At 40.2% G+C, this 6,160-nt stretch overlaps 2 protein-coding genes across 5 annotated transcripts in view; both read right to left on the bottom strand.

Annotated features, from left to right (window-relative positions):
* Positions 1–6,160, bottom strand: part of ATP5MF (ATP synthase membrane subunit f) — a 616,357-nt gene that overhangs the window by 314,023 nt on the left and 296,174 nt on the right. The window lies entirely within an intron of this gene.
* The window catches only part of SMURF1 (SMAD specific E3 ubiquitin protein ligase 1), a 110,607-nt gene that overhangs the window by 70,215 nt on the left and 34,232 nt on the right, over positions 1–6,160 (bottom strand). The gene's annotated exons all lie outside the window — the stretch shown is intronic.

Raw genomic sequence — 6,160 nt, 5'->3', positions numbered from 1 at the left:
AAAGAAAGAAAGAAAGAAAGAAAGAAAGAAAGAAAGAAAGAAAGAAAAAGGAAAAAAAAACTTCAAAAATTGGTCTAAAACAAGACATGGTGATGGTTACGCACCACTATGAATATAATAAAAGCCCCTGAATTGTATACTTTTAAAGGCACATGAATTATATCTCAATAAAGCTGTTACACATGTATATATTTTTAAGACAGTACCCACCTGTGGTTTATCAACTAGATCGGCATCTTTGTTCTATTACCAATAAGCTTAAAAATTATTTAGAAAAATACTAAACCAGAAAATCATCACAAAGGTGGGATGGACAGCATAGAGATAGGACTCTATGAAGATTTTTCACCTTAAATACCACCAACATGTTATTCTCTTTCTAAACATATGCAATTAAGATCTATCTTAAAATTGTCAGGTTAATCTCTTCGGCGTGAACAGTCTGTTTTTACGAAGTCCAGAGCTATTCAGGCATGTGGGCTAAGGAAAAGTACATGGTGAAAACGTGGGCTGTAACAACTGAACCAGAATGGTTTCCGAGGGACTGAAACAAACGATGCTTGAAACTAAACGAGTCTCTGCCTTGTATTTTTAACAATCAGTCCTGGGTCATTATTAACAACTAAGTTTATAAATACTTGTGAAAATTAATGAAGGGAAATCCCACGAAAGTGGATTCAGGATGCCAGAAGAGGAGGCTAGAGGGACACCACTCAATGTCAATTACAGACCGTTAACAGAAGAATCTTTGACAGGAAAGAATCATGGATTCCAGGCCCCAACACTGAAATATGCATTGCATCTCCTACAAGAAATGGACCATCCCAGCAACTCGGCCCATGAGAAATCATCACCCTGAACTCCTGCCTTTCTCCACTGGACTTCCTCTCAACTTCCTCCTTCTTCTCCATAAAATAACCTTCTTGTCCTTTGTTGGACTGGCCTATGGCTTTATTGTAGCTTGTTTGTCCTGAAATGCAATTCTCTGTTATTACCAAATAAACCTATTTTTGCTGGTAAAACTTTTATTTTTTTTTTATTTTTTTTTTCAATATTTTTTATTTATTTTTGGGACAGAGAGAGACAGAGCATGAACGGGGGAGGGGCAGAGAGAGAGGGAGACACAGAATCGGAAACAGGCTCCAGGCTCCGAGCCATCAGCCCAGAGCCTGACGCGGGGCTCGAACTCACGGACCGCGAGATGGTGACCTGGCTGAAGTCGGACGCTTAACCGACTGCGCCACCCAGGCGCCCCAACAACTTTTATTTTTAAGGTTAACGTACTCAAACGTTCACTTAAAATACACCGAGGTTAACAAGCCAGATAGCAGGAAATCTGTGAATTTGGTGCCGGAAAGATGTTGCACTTCATCTAGTAAGAAAGAGAGCAACCAGCACCTCAATTTAAAAATGCAGTGACAGGGCACCTGGGTGGTTCAGTCAGTTAAGCCTCGGACTCTTGATTTTGGCTCAGGTCACGATCTCACGGATCATGAGTTCGAGCCCCAAGTAGGGCTTTGTGCTGACAGCGCAGAGCCTGGCTGGGATTCTCCCTCTCTCTCTGCCCCTTCTCTGCTCACGTTCTCTTGGACTCCCTCAAAATAAAAAATAAAAATTAAATAAAACTAAATAAATAAAAATACAGTTCCAAATTCTGAGCCAAACATTATAGAAATATATATATATATATCCAGCCTTCTTGGGGAATGCATGAAAAGAAGCACATTTATCTGAATAAGTTTTAGATCTTTGTTAGAAGACAATTATTAGCTCCCACTAATAGTTTATAAGTTAATACGGGACACATTCTATCAATGATCAAACAGACCAAACTCAAAGATTAGACAAGGAAGACTGCACGATGTGGACTGAAGGAGAGAAGAAATGTAGATAGACTCTGTGAAGCAACAAGAATATTCAGAATCAAAGACAGACACAAGATAATACTCATCAAATTTCAAATCAAATCCAAGAAACTATGGCTAGAGATAAATCTGGCAGGCCAAAGAAATCTTTACTTAGTAAAGTGATTTTAAGTTTATTTATTTATTTTGAGAGCAGAAAGTTCAAGCAGAGGAGAGGCAGAGAGAGAGAGAGACAGAGAGAGAGAGAGGGAGAGAGAATCCCAAGCTGGCTCCACACTGCCAACACAGAGCCAGATGCGGGGCTTGAACTCACAAATCATGAGATCATGACCCGAGCTGAAGTCGGACGCTTAATGAACTGAGCCACCCAGGCACCCCAGTAAAGTGATTTTGAGACTAAAAAAAATAATTATGGGGCACCTGGGTGGCTCAGTTGGTTAAGCTTCGGACTTCAGCTTGGGTCATGATCTCACAGTTTGTGAGTTTGAGCCCTGAGTTCAGCTCTGTGCTGACAGCTCAGAGCTTGGAGCCTGCTTCAGATTGTGTCTCCCTCTCTCTCTGCCCCTCCCCGGCTCACGCTCTGTCTCTCTCTCTCAAAATTAAACATTAAAAAAAAAATTTTTTTAAGCAATTAGATGAAGAGGTAACCAAATTTTAACTGCACTCTAATTTTTCTGCCATTTATTTTCATGTTAGAACTCAGTTCAATCTTCTGAAAAGTTACCAATGAACCTGATTCTTAACGAGCAATGCTACTATTATGTCCTAAAGAAATTGGGGGCGGGGGGAGGGGCAGTCATAGTAACAATGTTCCAGCAAGGTTAACATGCCATTTCCACTAACTTAAATAGTGGGATACTATGTTCCTGGCTCATACTTGTGCAGAGGTTTAAACATGCAAATAAATACACTACAGGAGGGGCGCCTGGGTGGCTCAGTGGGCTGGGCATCTGACTTTGGCTCAGGTCATGATCTCGAGGTTTGTGACTTGAGCCCCACAGCAGGCTCTGTGCTGACAGCTCAGAGCCTGGATCCTGCTTCAGATTCTGTGTCTCCCTCTCTATCTGCCCCTCCCCCACTCACACTCTGTCTCTCTCTCAAAAATAAATAATATTTAATATTTAAAAAAAATTTTAAATACACTACAGGAGACATGCACAATTAAATTTCAAGCTGAAACGCAATAGATATATTTATTGTATGACGTGCAATCAATTTTTGCATTAGAAGTGTGAACTCCACATCTGAAGATCCAAACATTTTAATTTTACATCAGAGGAAAATAATATATACAAAAATATACAGTAACTTCGTTTTTCTTAGTTTGCATTCCCATGTCTAGACAAGCTTAAAAGACTATTTTAATATGATACTGGAGAGGGTGGGGAAATAAAAATACATATATTATGGTGTGGATTTGAAATAAAAAAGATAAAGAACCATAAGTTGGCTCCTTTTATAGGAGCATACTAGGATTATGAATTTTGATACCATTTAAATCTATACTCTGCACAAAATACAGGCAAAATATGATTTTCTATAAACAGAAACTTGCAATTTTTATATCTTATTCTAAAATGTCACTAACATTTTAATGGAGTCATCTCAATATTTTTCTGTTCTTTAGGGGCACCTGGGTGACTCAGTCTGTTCAGCATCCGAGTTCAGCTCAGGTCATGATCTCACAGTTGGTGGGTTCGAGCCCCATGTCAGGCTCTGTGCTGCCAGCTCAGGGCCTGGAGCCTGCTTCGGATTCTGTGTCTCCCTCTCTCTCTGGCCTTCCCCCACTCATACTGTCTCTCTCTGTCTCTCAAAAGAATGAATAAATGTTTAAAAAAAATAAAAATAAATAATATTTTTCTGTTATTTGTACATAGTACTAACATCCCATACATTTGTCTCTTAGGAGTTCTGAAAGAGAATTTATCTACTGTAGCCAAATCAATATTATAACAAAGGCATGCTGTATGGCGGTGGCGGGGGGTGGGGTGGGGATAAATTTCTGGATTCAGTGATTAAAGAAAACAAGGACTAGGGAGTAAACGGTCTGGTAGAAATTCACTGAGAGCAGAGACTATGTGCTGGTCTGATGTGCAGGTGCGATACTTACAAACAAAAGTGGGCAGGGGGCAGTGATGGAAAAATTAAAACTACAGATGGCAGCTATCTTCTAGCAGAATCTACACAAACCTGGAAGTTCTCACAGCAGAGTCACAGCATTCTGCAAAATTAAGTAAACACTGAGAAGTGTATTTGTATTATCTGGAGTTACCAAAGGAACTAAAGATGGAAACTCAGGGGCGCGGACAAAGGAAGGAAAAGGTATTGTCAATTTTTCAACCTAATCTCTTCGGTACTACTTTACCATTTTATTTATTACCAAATGCAGGTATTCAATTTTTAAGACCAAAAATTTTAATTAAGGATGAAAGAAAATGACATCGTTCGATCTCCTTATACACACAGTAGATCTGTTTCTAATCTGAAAAACATTCGAAAACAGTGTTCATACGATCCCATGACAATAGAACATAATAACAATGATAGTAAGAAATGTTGATACAGGCACAGAACAAAATCTGTAGGCTCATTTTTTTTTAATTAAAAAAAATTTTTTTAACATTTATTTATTGCTGAGAGACAGAGAGACAGAACACAAGCAGGGGAGGGGCAGAGAGAGAGGGAGACACAGAACCTGAAGCATTCTCCAGCTCTGAGCTGTCAGCAGAGAGCCTGATGCAGGGCTTGAACCCACAAACCGTGAGATCATGACTTGAACTGAAGTCGTATGCTTAACGGACTGAGCCACCCTGGGCATCCCTGTAGGCTCACATTTCAAACTCCTATACCAAATTATCTTATGGGTTAATGGGGCGGGAGCAGGGGGTAGGGGAACAGCAAGTAACTTTCACTTTCTATACCAAGTAATATTGTAACTTTAAAATTGAATATACCCTGGGGTGCCTGGGTGGCTCAGTTGGTTAAGCATCCGACTTCAACTCGGGACATGATCTCATAGTTCATGAGTTCGAGCCCTGTGTCGGGCTCTGTGCTGACAGCTCAGAGCCCAGAGCGTGTTTTGGATTCTGTGTCTCCCTCTCTCTCTGCCCCTTCCCTGCTCATGCTCTGTCTCTCTCTCTTTAAAATAAACATTAAAAAAATAAAAATATTCTATAAAATTGAATATATATTACTTTTGTCAAGGATCCTAAAGATAAAGAATATAAACTAAAACACGTACGCCTAGAAAAGTAACTGAGAAGCAAAATCAGAGTAAAAGATTAATAGCAGTATTTCTGAGAGAAAGAAAGAATGGGCAGGTTACTTTTTCCCTTCATGTTTTTCTGGGTTTTGCCCCAAATATCATACAAACCAGCTATATTCCTTTATAATGGAGAACTTGTATTTTTTACAAACGATTTTTAAGAATATACTCAGATGAGAATCTTCTAGTATAGGCATGTTGACCCACCACTTCCTTAAAAGTATCCAGCTTTATGGAATATCAACATATAAATATTTCGTCGATTCTAAGGCCTACATATTAACATCTCTGAAATCAAGATGCATCTTACAATCAGCCAGTGACAGTTGGGATACAGTTGTCATTGCCTGGATGCGTGTGGCGATCAAAAGTACCAGCACTAGGGGTGCCTGGGTGGCTCAGTGGGTTGAACGCCCCACTCTTTTTTTTTTAATTTTTTAAAATATTTATCTATTTTTGAAGAAAAGAGAGACAGGATGTGAGTGGGGGAGGAGCAGAGAGCAAGGGAGACACAGAATCCAAAGCAGGCTCCAGGCTCTGAGCTGTCAGCACAGAGCCCGATGCAGGGCTCGAACCCACAAACTGTGAGATCATGACCTGAGCCGAAGTCAGACGCTTAACTGACTGAGCCTCCCAGGGGCCCCAAGCATCCCGCTCTTGATTTCAGCTCAGGTCATGATCTCCTGGTTCGTGGAATCAAGCCCAGTGATGGGCTCCTTGCTGGGTGTGGAGCCGGCTTGGGGTTCTCTCTCTCCCTGTCTCTCTGCCCCTCTCTCGCTCATACATGTGCTAAATAAATATTTTAAAAAATTAAAACATTAAAAAAAAAAGCACCAGTAGTAAAACTTAGACAACAAGGTAAACACAGAACTATCATATGACCCAGCAATTACACTCCTGGGTATATACCCAAAGGAATTGTTAGCGGGGGCTCAAATACATACTTGTACACCCATGTTCACTGGAGCGTTATTCACAATAGCCAGAAGGTGGAAAGAGCCCAGGTATCTATCAACTGATTAACGGATTA

The sequence above is a fragment of the Panthera uncia genome, chromosome E3 (genome assembly GCF_023721935.1).
Source record: "Panthera uncia isolate 11264 chromosome E3, Puncia_PCG_1.0, whole genome shotgun sequence".
In the NCBI taxonomy this organism is placed as follows: Eukaryota; Metazoa; Chordata; class Mammalia; order Carnivora; family Felidae; genus Panthera; species Panthera uncia.
Note: the sequence above shows the minus strand (reverse complement) of the source record. Positions and strands in the feature narration are given on the sequence as shown.